The following is a 14,500-nucleotide window of genomic DNA, read 5'->3' as shown; positions in this document are numbered from 1 at the left end:
TTTCTGATTTCAAACTGCATGCTGCTGTATGTATTGATTAATAACGAGCGACACAGCATAGTAAACACGTGTGAGATAAATCACAAGTAACCCGGAGTTGTTAGCGCGATGGAAACATAGATTCCTCGATTTCCGACCACCGTTATCTGCGTGCCAAACATTTACCGAAGTCGAGGCGGTGTTTTATTCAGACACTTTGACTCTGGAAAATCCGAAGCATGAACCTGGACATCACAAACATATCGAAACCTATTGTCCAATTTCCAAAACATACATTTCGATGTACGGGAGCGTATTGTTATTTCATATGACTAACCGATGATATTGACGTGATACGACCGACGCTGGTATACTCTGAAACCGGTTGTCCGTGTATATTTTCGTCACTGTTCGTTGTAATCAATTTCCAACTGTCGTCAATACAACAAATACCAAATTGCCGGGCGAAGTTGTCAGATTTCCAAGTGAAAACGGTATTGTTACTCTAGGAAAAGCTAGATGACCAAGTGAGAATGTATTGTTACACTGGTAAACGCCAGATCTCCAAAGGAAAATGATATTTTTACTCAGGTAAACGACGGACCACCAAGTGAAAATGGTTTGTTGCTCAGGGAAAAAATATATTTCCAAGTGAAAATGGTTTGTTGCTCAGGGAGAAAATATATTTCCAAGTGGAAAAGGGTTGTTACTCAGGGGAAAAAATATATTTCCAAGTGAAAATGAATTGTTGCTCAGGGGAAAAATATATTTCCAAGTGAAAAAGGTTTGTTACCCGGGAAAAAAAATATATTTCCAAGTGAAAAAGGTTTGTTACCGGGAGAAAAAATATATTTCCAAGTGAAAATGTATTGTCACTCTCGGTAAACGTCAGATCTCCAAAGGAAAATGATATGTTTACTCAGGTAAACGCCGGACTGCCAAGTGAAAGTGGTAATTTTACATAGGTAAACGTCGTGGGTTCGGTGTCGTTGGTCTTGTTAAACGTAGCTGGCGAGTTGTACAATATACTTGTCGTGAATATACAATAACGAAGGGGGAGAATTAAATTGCTATTATGAGTGCCAGAAGGTTGTTGTATGTAGATTTGACAGTAACCTTATCATTCGCATATGACAAACAGAATCATGGCCTTTAACTAACTTGCTCGGTCTCGATCAATGCAAAAGAGATGATTCGTTTTTTGAAACCGTAGCGAAGACCACATGTAAATCTATGCGATAGACTTTTATCTCCTTACATTCAGTCGTGTCGTTTCCATTTTAATACGGGCCCCCACATGTATGACATGCACACACAAACGCCGTAAACAGAAGTCGATGATTTTGAATAATAAAAATATTTCTTGATTACATCGGAATGTCTATGTTGCAGAAAGTAAATACTTTTATGGTGTTGTGTGTTTAATGCAAGCGATTGGTTACAAGTATGTTTTGGGAAAATAAAATTCATTTTTCTGTATGTGGCAGTTTGTGAGGAAATGAAAATAGATTCGTGGTTTTAATTGGATTGTGATTGCGCTGTTTTAATGTATGGTTCAACATAGAGACTTCACGCTGAACAACGACTCGATACACTAAACAATTTGTCACTGGTGTGCAAAGGGTTAGGAAAATTTTAATGCAGCTCCATCTATTGGTTGATTTGTTGTGAGGACAATCATGTGATGACTCAGTACTTTTCGGTAGCAAAGTAGATTGATCTATGTGAAAGATGTAAGGACCGTGACTAGAAAACATATGTACTCTGTTGTTGGAGTATCTGGTTTATTGTTATGACATTGACAGAAGCCTCGGGAAGTGGATATGCTTTTCTTTCACGAAAGTTTACGCGACTCCGTTGTAATGAATTTGTGTTAACTAAACTTGGATGGATACCGCAATTGTGCTCGACTTACACATGGTATTCGCATACTGCACGCATACAAACTTTTGTGTAAACAACTCTGATGTTTCTGTTCGTACTAGTTCTGTGTTGAACTATTTGATTATTAAGATACATGAACAACCATTCAGGCAATAAAGTTCTTGTGACATCGAAACAGTTTGAAAGCGCCACCAATCATTGTACAGATTCGTAGCATGAGCGAGTATTTTCGTGTGTCATGAATATCTTTCGTATACACTTAGTATGGAATGAGATAAAAATTAGTGTCCTTCAAAAGTAAAACATGTTGTGTTTGATTGCATACTTTTTATCGTTGATCGTTGTGGTTTTAAAAGATGGATGAGTTAACATTTACATATAGTAAGCGGAACAACTCAAGTAATAAATTTTACTCGTTTGAAAATACCCATCAATGGAGTAACGGTATCAATATGAATGGTATATTATTTTTTGCGATATGTACCAACCTTCTAAGTAAAACTTGTCAAAAATTTATCATGTCATTGAAAAGTCGGTTGTTACGAATTCGACACAAATGTACTTCGATTATTACGATGATGAAAATTACGATCAACGGGTATTTCGAGGTGGATGTGTATCGTTTGGTATGTTCACTAATCACTAAATGTCGGTTAGTTAAACGATACATTTACAAGTTTACCGAAATCTTGATTTACAAATGACAGCTTGATGATGTAAAGCTCAACCACTCAAATGTGTTCATTGCAAAGTATTTGACCCAAAAAAAATATCCAATGGAGACCAACACATTGGTTTGATTTCCGAGTGGGTGAAAATTTTTCTGCTGGACCTATATGATTTACATTTAGAAAAACGATCTACACCGATTAGGCGACACTGTTTAATATCTAATGAGTGAGTGAAATTTGTTAGGGGTTTGATTTATCGAGTTAACTACCAGCGATTCAATCAGATCCAAGTAACGTATTTTAGTGGCCGAGTATTGTGACGAATGACAAGGGGAAAATTTCCAATTTCTCTGATCGTGTGTGTTACACAATTAGTTCTATTACGCATTCAGTGAACATCATACAAATTGACAACAACTTTCCTTAGTTTGGTTACATGATGACAATTATTCTGGAGGTTCAAATCGATATCGCTACTATGAACAGCAATACAAACACATTTTTGTAGATTTCAGTGTAGCACATACTTCGATATTATTGTTATGGGTTTTGTATTAACCAAGACCAGTTGAATAGAATCTATCCAATAAAGATACCTCTATTTACTTTTTTTGATGATCAAAGTCTTTGAGTGTGACCTCGTAATGTTTTTACATTTCACGCATTTTCGACAGAGAGTGTGAACAGAGTTTAACACAGATTAAATGACACCGCCCCGGAGCCCAAAGTGATATTTTCGTACTGCGTAATGTGCGTATGTTTCAATTCGATGTCGCAGATTCCGACAATAAAGTATTGCACCGGTTGCTAATCAGCAAACGAAATTGTTGTTTCATCTTTAGTTTTGGTTACTGGAAACAATTACATTTGTAAAATATTTTCTGATATCCGCGATACGCAGAGTCATATGTATCAAGGTAGAATAATTTTCCAATCATGAACATTTCGGACACGCATAGTTTTACAACTCGATATGTTAATAACAACGGTACTGAAAAGATTGTTGTTGTCATAACCTTTACCACAACGCCGGGTCTAATTAACACGAATAATTTAATAATCAAGTCATGATCAACTATTACATATGACGCATCTATGTATCAATCCTTAGGTTTACAGAATGGTAACTTTCGGTATAACACCAGCGTTCGATTGTAAGAAATGAAGTCGCAACTATACGTTGATCAGACTTTCAAATCTCGTATACTCAAACATATTATGTTAATCTCAAGTCACCTGCACCGGGTAGTAATTACTTTTGTCTTACAAAATATATCGAGTAATAATTACTTTGTCTTGCAAAATATACCGCGTAGTAATTCCTCTATCTTACAGAATAGTAACGACTTTTAAAGTTGAATAAAAATGATGCATCGTAGGGATATGAGTACAACCGAACTTGTTATGGATTTTAGGTTGTAGTGATTGTATGGACTCGTGTATGCTTGGCTGACTGCTTGAGTTGGTCGGGTAAGTTACAAACGGATTTACTTGACAATGTTTTCGTGGTTGACTCTTTGAATATGGTAAGATGGTGAGATGTCGAGACGTAACACTATTTCCGTACACTCAATTACAACAAAACATAACCCGCATTCAAATAAGTCGTAAGCTACAAGTGGATTTAAAACTTGATGCTGTTTTGTGGTTAACTCAGGTCAGTGGTCACTGGTCATGTTTGTGTTGATTTCAGGAATGATCATGACGAGTTGGTCGGGTAAATTAGGTAATGTGGTAGTAGTAACTATGACCTTACAGAGTTGCTGACATTCCAATATCTTTTACGCTGTAATATACGGATTCACTTGCGATCATTTAATTCTCAGTTATTGTTCAGACATTCAAATCTCGTATACTCAAAATATAATATGTCCAAGTCAAATCGTATATGCACCGATTAGTAAATACTTTGTCTTCAGAATAGTAACAACCTTTAAAATTGAATAAAAAAAGACCGATCATACGAATACAACCAGGATGAATTAATTCAAGTTTGCGAGTTGTAGTGATATAATCAAGTAAGTGAAAACTATATTTTTAACACCGGTTAATATTATGAATAGTTCTTTTGAGTATGGTAAGATGTTAAAATGTCTCTTTGACAAACGGAAAGCCAGACCGTGAATAAAGTTGTAATGTTTCATTACTTGTTTCAAATCAATGTCTGTATAATATCGAAATGGTACTTGGAAAGATGGTAGTCCTGTTTGTCAATTTATTTCAATTCAGACTATGTCAAAGTCCAAATATTCGGTTTCGGATTATCTCAATTTACCTATAGAACATCTCGCGAATGGATTCCGACACCGTACTATAACTAGATCGCTATGTCTGATGCATTATCGCGTCACCGACGTAGGATTTTACAATTATTTCACACCTTCTTGAATAAGCGTCAACTTCATAGAGGATTAGGGTTGGGCCAGAAATAAGTGAAAATTTGTCGGTATTCGAATCACCGTCTACGCCGGCTCTATGGTAAACTAATTACCAAAATATTACATTGTTAACGATCGGCATGTATGTAACAGCGAGTCGCGAGCGATGGTTATGTCTTAGGTATTATCTTGCGAGCGATCGCGGGTAGATTATCTGAATTTACCTTTAGTACATCCTGCGAATGGATTCCGACACCGCACCATACCATTTTTGATAATAAGGACTCAAGGATTTTCAGCCAAGGAATACTTGAATTATTTTGGGTGATGGTAAAAAAGTGAATGATACGATTGTGCGTGCTTTTGTGAAGAGTTTGATTTGACAGTAATGAATGAATGTATAAATGTGTATACTTGTGATTCTTGTTGCGACTGTGAACAGCAGACTATTCTGTAGGTGCGAAACAGCGGTACGGAAGGTGCGAATAATCCGATCTGAAAGTATTATTCAGGTTACGTAGGAATCAATAGCCAGCGAGGAAAGACTTAGAACACGATCGGTCATTTGTCGCGACTCAACTATGACGTCTTTAAGTAGAATCCTGTGAGCGATCCCTATACCTGTAACGTTATCATGTTGCGTCTATATCAGCTACGTCACCGTGTCACCGCATCCTTAAGAATAACGATATATCATTGTCGCATTCACCGTAAACGTTGGGATTACTTCAAATTGGTCATATATAATATTTTTGAATATAATACTAAGTAATGGCGTCACTGTTTACTATACTTGATATTCAACACATCTTCACCAGAGATCCCTATACCCGAAACGTTATCAGGTAGGTCATCGGCACAACGTACACCTGGAAGAGTGGTATCACCGACGAGACGGCAGGTCATCAGCGATAGGGGTCTGAAAGGGTACCATCACCAATACGAGTTTTCACGGCACATCACCGACGCAGCCTATACCCGAAAGGGTACCATCACCAGAGATCCCATAAGAACATATGGCACCTCACCAGCGGAAGGGGGGGTCAAAAGGGTGCCATCACCAACACGAGTTTCGCGGCACCTCACCAGCGGGCCCATAAGAACCCCATAGCCGTTCGCGACCGATCTTTACTACTACTTACGTTATCCAAGAACTTGCTTTGATTAAAATATAACAATTCGACAATTTGCACCTTACGCTAACAGATCTACGGAAAGTTTAACAATTAAATAACATGCCTCCTCTTTACGTCGCCTAGAGGACAAGGTGGGTGTCTAATTTAAAGACTAATCCAAATCGTTTCGGCACCTTCCTATCTTTGCATTGTATCGCAACCTCGTGGTGTATTGATTAGATAAAAATTTAATAATAAAGTGAACTGAACACCACTTGACCAATGATTTTCAACCATAAGAAGATCCACTTATGTGACTTCTATTTTGTGATTCAGCGCTCTTGTTTGGGGGTTGTCACAACGGTAGGATGTCCCGCTTTATAATGTAGTTTGACTGTAGTTTTTTACAATTTACCCTTTCTGTCGCAACCACGTATCCTAGTTGAATAGGTGGTCGTTTTTACAAAAGTTTCACGTTATAAAGCTGAATGAGGAAAATGATTATTTAATCACCAATCTGTGGCATTTACTTCAAGGTGTAATGTTTGCTTGAACATTGTCCAGTTTATACTTCACACATTATTTACTTCACACATTACTTCAACACCCTGTGAAAGAATATCGTTTCCATTGATCCATTTCATTTCTTTTCATTCCTGTAGCGTAGTGATTCTTAAACGCTGCTGGGTCGCAGCCAAAACACTGGTTGCGAAGATTTTGGAAATGGGTGGCGACATCTAAAATCTGACACATTGTCTATTCCAGGTGTGGGCAACCTGTCGACGAAGAAGGAAATTTGTGCGACCGTGACACGTAATTCAATTAGTATGTGTTGGCGGCCGTCGACAGGCTAATTGAATTTGCGATTTGACTCCTGAATTTTTGAGAGATTTTAATTAAACTTGAAATTTTCTTCGCGCTATGCGCGATTCAATGCCATACTTCATTTTTCGTTCTTATGTGGTAGCGCCCTTTGCGATCTGCGCCCCACAGCACAGATGCGAACAGCAGGGGGAAATGCTGCTAATCCACATATAGAAATACCAACTTGTAATCGTGTGCTTCTCACGTAAGAAATTTGTTTCTGGTACGTCTAGGACAGGGGTTCTCAACCCTTTTGCCTTCGCGGACCCCTTTTGAACCATCACGGACCCCCAACGTTTTAGTTCAAATTTAGCTCAATTAACGTGCAACCGCCATCTGTCTTCTGCAACTAGTAACTGTAGGCTAGTGATAAACGGCAGCAAAATGTATTTTCTTGAAAATAACATCATACTATTTATGCATAATTTTGATAGACTTTTATTTGAAAGCGATTTCTGTAGCAGCATTTCTTGAAAAACGTGATCGTATCTCGAAAATACGCGCCTGCGATTTGATATGAACGAGTGCCGAGAATCCATTTCCGCAAATATAGATGACGGTGACTCTAATAACACGTAATGCTTCCGACGAGACATTTGGGTGTAATCGCAACATACATGGCACAAAAATTGAGAAACATATTTTTAATGAACATATAACGTCCAGCCTAGTTATTTCTATCAAGCAGCTAATTTTTAAGGTATTCCGTAATACTGGTGATGTATATATCACAGGGGAAAAGAGGTATTTGCAAACGTTTCGAAATCACCCTGATTGACATGCACTGCTCCGAAGTTTTTATTCTTCTACACACCCCAGCAAAACGCCTAATCTGTCGATGTGAGTCTCAAAGTTTTGGCAGCGATGAAGCGAAACTGCCTCTTTATTTCCATAATTTAAAGAAATACAAATTAGGTTATCAACCATTTTGCAAATTTGGAGGTTTCGCAGACCCCCTGAAAAGGCTTCGCGGACTCCCGGTCAAGAACCACTGGAGGCGATTCCAATATATTTCCACTAAAGCCTACGCTGCCTACCGACAATCCTGATGGATGCGTAACTTGCCCTAAATTTCCGAAGACACTACCTCCATCAACTCCACCAGTGAATATGATCACATGGGCTGATAAAGGATAAATATTTGATGGTAATATGTGAATCTACAAATACTAATGACGAAATTCATTTGTGAATCTGACAACTTTTTCGCCGCTGGCGCGACCGTGACGTACACCAGCAATTATTCCAAACATGGCCACTCGCTATTTCGGTGCGTATATAGTAAGCCGAGACGAGAAAGTGGATTAGTCCTTAATTCATTGGGAATAGACATGGACATTGGACAGTCTAACATGGGTATTTCGCGCCCAGTTAGTTCATTACAGCTTATGCACTGGAATGCGGCCGCAGGCTCATAAGTATTCGAAATGTGGCTGTAAATAGCAAGAAGGTTGCCCCCATAGTTAGTTGCATCTTGGTTTCCTTCATGCATGTTATTACCGCCACTTCAAGCTACCGAGTAAAGTAAAACAAGTAAACGACGAGCTACAAGATTCACTGATTAACCGGTGACATGATTAAGTCTGCCGTGACAAATTTCTAGATGTATATCTCACTGAATTGTGGATCCAGGTGTCCCCATCATATCTACATATGTAAAAATATACTGCTTCTAAACAAAACGTGGTAGTGTGAGCTAGCATATGAAGTTACAATTTTGCCAGAGAGAGCGATCAACTAGCCTGATAGGCCTGTGCAGAATGCAGATTGGATATGAAAAAACGAGTAGCCTATTGAATGAATCACCGATTTGGGTTTCTATATTTGCAACCCACGCCAGTGAGATTTATGCAGCATGCAGCATCATCAACTGGAACGACGGAAACGGGAAAGCGATCTTTCATCATGTTGTACTGAATTAGGCAATGTCACTTGAAACGCTTGCTGATGGATATTCCGACTGCACAGTATGCGCATTGCGCAATCTGCGCATTCAATAGGAGCAAAATAACCGGCAATATTACGTACCGTTAGGAAAAAGAGCCACGTACACCCGTTCGGTTATTGATCCTATCTAACTGTCACAAAAACGTTGCTACTATCTTCCAACCTTAAATGAATCGAGAGACGGCAAAAGTCCACCTCTATATTATAATGAATGCTTGCAGGACTATATACAGCAGCAACCAAGTGTAGTAAAACGGGAATAATACTGTCAAATTTTCTCTACAACACTGTCATTCTGCTTCCGGATCAAGGCGGTAATAAAAGGTTATAAATTGGTTGGTTGCTATGGGTTTTTATTGGTGCACGGCTATTGTGGCCTTGGTGCACCAGTTCGAAAGTTTGATTAAAAGCGGACTTTTTCAAGTTATTAGATGTGACGTGAGTGCAATTTCTATAATAGGCGTTCCAGTAAAAGGCCGAGTGAGCAGGTTCACTAACGAAATATTAATGCCATGATTCCTGGCAGCTGAATGATATATTTATTGTCTGTCATAGTTGAGTGTCCGGGACATTTTAGCAGGATATGTTTTACAGATTCAGGCTGTGGTCACAGTTGAAATAATCAATCGTCGTAGCATCCGATGCTCTGTAGATGTTCGTTCAGTCCGCAATGGCCAGTTTGGAGTCGGAGCCTATCTTCGTACCCACATCAAACGAGGTTTCTTCCACTGTGGCTACAACGACATTTTCATCGTCAACCGTGCCAGCTTGTTTACGTTGACCAGGTGAAGCCTGCTCAGCTCCCGTCACCTGACTTTCACGTCTGGCAGTAGATTCGCCGTCTGATTGATTAGCTGCCAGAAAGCAATCGAATCCGTCGCGAATGTTTGCAATCATACGCCGGCATTCGTCTTTAATATCACTCGATGCAATATAGTAGAGAAAAGGATTGAGACACTCACAAACCCGTAAAATGCCATGAGCTGTTAGGATAAGTACTAGTAACACATTTCGGGGTACCATGAATTCATGTGAAATCAGGTAGAATTTCACCGCGAAATCAACCAAGTACCCTGTCAGATAAGTGGTGACGATTGCCATCAATTGAATCAGTGATTGTTTCTCCTTTTCCCGCGAGGCCGGCGAGGAAGAAATTGTCTGCGTTCGACGATTCAATAGGAACACAATGAGCATGCAACAAAATATTAGGATTAGAATTGACGGAATAACCAGGCCGATTACTTGAGCCCCGATTGATACAATTACAAGTAAGCTGCCTCTGTTTTTCACAACGCCGCAATAACAGGTGTCACCGCTTTTTCGATAGTCAGTTACCATAGGGGCGATTAATCCATATACTAAGAAAGTAATAGCATATGACGAAACAACGTAAACCCGACATTTGTTTGTACTTATTTCCTTAGTAGCTCCGCCGATTTTTGTAATGCTCCGTAATCGAATGAGGCTCAACAGAAAAACGTGATGAGCAGTAACTAAGGATGTGGCAACTTCTACTACGAAATAGACGTAACAAAAAATCCACGATATTTTATAGTCGTACGTGTACAAGTGTCCGTAGATATATATCGGGCTGTTGACGGCTGCAATGAGATCGGAAAAGCAAAGTCCGACCAAGATTACGGTGAAGAAGGTCGACTTCATGCGCAGTAATATCATGATCATAAATGCGTTAGCAATACATCCAAAAATAGCCATAAAAGTGAACGCTACCCAGATAGTTGACTCCTGCACCGTAGTGAGGTTAATTTGGAAATCATACTCGGACAGATTCATAAATTTATGCAAAGCACGTTCCTTTGAAACATTCGAATCGAAATGATCCATGCCAGCGATTACGCGACGAACATCGATATCTTGATCTTGTTTGCTTTGCAAATACAATTCCAATCTAAAGAAAATTCAAAATATTCATATTCACAAGATCCAAATTTGGTGAAAGATATCATGGTGATCAAATCTAAATTTGAGGAACTGCTCGAAACTTCAATGTTTAGTCCAGAGGTCTTAAACTCAGATGTGCTCGCGAGCCAATATGTTACTTGTTGATTGCGCCGCGGGCCGCAGCACCAATAAAATGGAGATTCAATGTATTTCCAAGTAGGCCTTATTTGATGGGACCTTGCAGACTGACATTCTACACGCATCGTTAAAATGTGATTCGCCATTATGAATTCTCGCCTGGCACGAAAAAAAATCACATTTTGAAATATTTCAATTAAATTGTTGCTGTACTTATCGCATAGTAGTTGTATATTTAGTTGTAGACACCATTCGAGAGTACAAATGCATCGGGACATCGCAAAAGCTGTCGCGTTAAAACTTTGCAGCTAGCGGACATTTGGCATAGTGCCACAATTATAGGCAGAATATTTTAGAATTTTAAAAATATCGATCTGATATCAGATCATTGGTGGAGTACTGCCTAATCCGGGTTTCGGTCATGCTGGTGATAACTAACTAGACTATTGATCGTGTCATTACCAAAGTCAAATTAAATCGGCGTTCGATTTACCTTCGAGTATTGGAACAGATCTATCACAACTTAAATATAATGATTACTGCGCCGTAGCAATAGAAATGTCCAATCGTCGAAGAATCCATGGGTATTACAGCTGTGAAGCGTATGCTATGACTACTTTATACTCGCCACATTTAATTGGAGATAACAACAAGGATGTGACGTAAGAGTTGATCATCTACTGCGTGGTAACTTTTGAAAGTGATGTAATAGTGAAGAGTGATGAGTAGGTTCAGGCTTCTGGAATAGTTTTAGAGCGAATTTCCAGTTCTCAAATAAAAATAAGATACTGGCTGTTAAATATTGTCGATTATTCGAAATCCAAAATGCCCGCGGGCCGCGTGTTTGAGACCTCTGGTTTAGTCAAATTGTTTTTCCTATGTAATAAATAAAGTACGTAAATTACAGAATCTCGGTAAAAGAAGAATTTGTAATAAGACCAAGGCCTTAAGTTACCCTTGCTGCAGTTGCGTAAGATACATAGTCATTCAATTATTCACAACCGGTGTACCGAGAAATATGTCAAGTAGAGTTCTCGAAAATTGGTGTAATTTATGAAATGTAGCCTACGCGCACCCATCCAGAATATCCATCCAAGCATATTTACTAATTTAGGTATGTTTTTGAGCACCAAAAGTCGATAAACGAATTATAGAAGAAGAGTGAATAGTCACAGGTTTGGATTGCATCTATGTACCTTGATTCTATTAGAGGTAGATGATTCTGTGATTGGTATAGCCAGAGATATTGGGCATCAAAAGAGGCGAGATGTCCATTAAAAATGTCAGCCACTTCAGTACTACACAGGTCAGACATTGGACATCTTTTGATGCATGAAGTTGCTGTTTATTGCACAAAAAGATTTGGCGTTAATCGCCTGACTGCGTTTTGCACCACGGTCAATGACATTGTGAACTAAACGAAGAAATGAGGTCGTAAACAGTGACAAAATAGTAGGAACATTCAGGTCATAAAAGCAGGTTTGACAATAACACAAATCAGATTACAAAAAAGCAGACTATACTCAAGTTACAAATTGCGGTTGCACGATAATACAATATCCAATGACATACGGAGCTCTGCGACAGTCAATGAGCAAATTGGCAATTACCAAAATCCACGACGTATTATATGACGGCTTCTTGTTCCCGGAGCATCGGTATATCGCGACAAATCGGCGGAACGCGAAGTAAAATGACATATATCTAATAATGGGCATATAATTTGGGCATATACTTTGCTTTCAATAATGAAGCACCTTATAAATATTTCCGTTCCAGCGTCGGAGGTTACGCAATATGTAAATCACTTTTTCATATAATGAATCCTCTGCTGCTGCTTGAAACATTACTGAAAACCGAACATCCTAATTACGGAACATTTCATCAAATTATGAGTTGCTAGATAAAATTACCTAATTAATAAAATGCCCGAGAAAAAAAGAAAATTATTTGACGTCGTCTTAAAAAAATGTGAATAAGGCAGTAGGCACAGTGCCACAGTACGCCATTTGCTGAAGTGGAATTAAAGGTCACATTTTGATGATGCTGTTAGCATTCTCGCAGCAAACCACACCTTCATATTGCCATATTTATTCCCTTGAGGCTTTCCGACTAAATCTCAGCAGGAGCGAAGGTCAGTAAATGCGGATGATCAAATTAGAAATATATAAAGAAATTAGTTGTTGTGACGTAATAATGACAAGAACATAGTGTCGTGGACGGCAGATAACATCGCAGGGTTACGATATAAGACACGAATTCGGCATTCATCCTGTTGGAATCCTGTGTTCTAAAGTTATACCAAAAGTTACATCACCAAATCTATGAACAGATCGCCGGTCAAAGATTCAAATCCTATCTCGTCCTAAAAACCGGCAAACCAACTTTCATCCCTTTCTAGTTTTTGAATAAATTTTGTTAATCGTCGAAGATTTTACAAAATGAAACCTATGGTGATACTACAACTATATCTTGTTATTCAGGAAGCTGTAAGGCAACAGAGGCACACAGAACAATAGGTCCGCGGGATGAGTAAGTGTTCCAGTAACTAGATGCTGTTGTCGAGATTAGTAAGTTCAGAATATTTGAATATTTTACTTTTGCCTACTGTATGTAAAGATTAACTACATCCCGCATTGTAGCAAACCAACAATGTTATGTTCTTAACATTGGTGGTGCGCGTACAAATAGCGCGCTTACCGACGATGTATCACCCGCCAATGATACGACACTCGATAAAATACTCATGGTATCCACGAGCTCAAGCCTTACAAATCTTCAGTGAAAGAAAATAATCACAGGCCAACGGTAATGGATAATTATTGATCACATCTGTGCGATATCGCTGGACTATCAAGCTGTTACAGTAGCTGTATGACACTACCACAACTGGCATCGCATAAAGAGTAATCGATGGAAGTGGGAGTAGCATTCAGCAGTCCCCCGTATATCAATTACGTCATCAAAATAATTTGACGCCACTTAACTTCTGATGAAATGGGAGCTGCAAGCTGTGATTCAATGCCAATTTATAATCGAAGCCATTTTCAGAAAGCAATTTTGCGGAGAAAATTGATGCATAAGATTTGATGTGCATGGAGCATGCGTTAATCAAGCAATATAATGGAGTAATGGGATACTCGAAATGCTTGAGAAGATTACCGAACGTACACTGGAATTATGCGGAATATCGCAGCGTATTTCATGCTATCGTTTGTGTAATTAAACTTGAATGATCTTGTGTAGGCTACCGTGATATTTTCTTGTGAGCACATGAATTATCCCACAGCGATCGTAACGCGTCACTGTTGGCAGATACGACCCATCATAAGGGTGGTGGCGAGATGGCGTAGTGCAGAGGTCTCAAATACGCGTTCCGCGAGACTATTTAGCAGGGGTGTAATGACTCGAGTCATGACTCGACTCGAGTCCGACTCGAGTCACGATTTTCTGATGACTCGACTTGACTCGAGTCATTTTTTCAAAATATGGAAATGACTCGACTGGACTCGTTTCAATCTGTGTATTGACTCGACTTGGACTCGAGTCATTGCACATGACTCGTACCAAGTCATTGACTCGAGACTCAGACGGCCAAGACCGTCATTTCATTGTAATTTCG

At 39.0% G+C, this 14,500-nt stretch overlaps 1 long non-coding RNA gene across 1 annotated transcript; it reads right to left on the bottom strand.

Annotated features, from left to right (window-relative positions):
* Positions 1–9,281: 9,281 nt before the first annotated feature.
* Positions 9,282–13,544, bottom strand: LOC145434425 (uncharacterized). Its single transcript, XR_013913383.1, has 2 exons — positions 12,953–13,544; positions 9,282–10,747 (listed from the first exon to the last, which is right to left on the bottom strand). It is a non-coding gene; the product is annotated as an uncharacterized LOC145434425 (long non-coding RNA).
* Between the last annotated feature and the right edge of the window lie 956 nt (positions 13,545–14,500).

The sequence above is a fragment of the Botryllus schlosseri genome, chromosome 2 (assembly GCF_051294905.1).
Source record: "Botryllus schlosseri isolate E-star chromosome 2, Bs_hap1, whole genome shotgun sequence".
NCBI lineage: Eukaryota > Metazoa > Chordata > Ascidiacea > Stolidobranchia > Styelidae > Botryllus > Botryllus schlosseri.
This window is presented reverse-complemented; position numbering and strand designations above follow the sequence as displayed.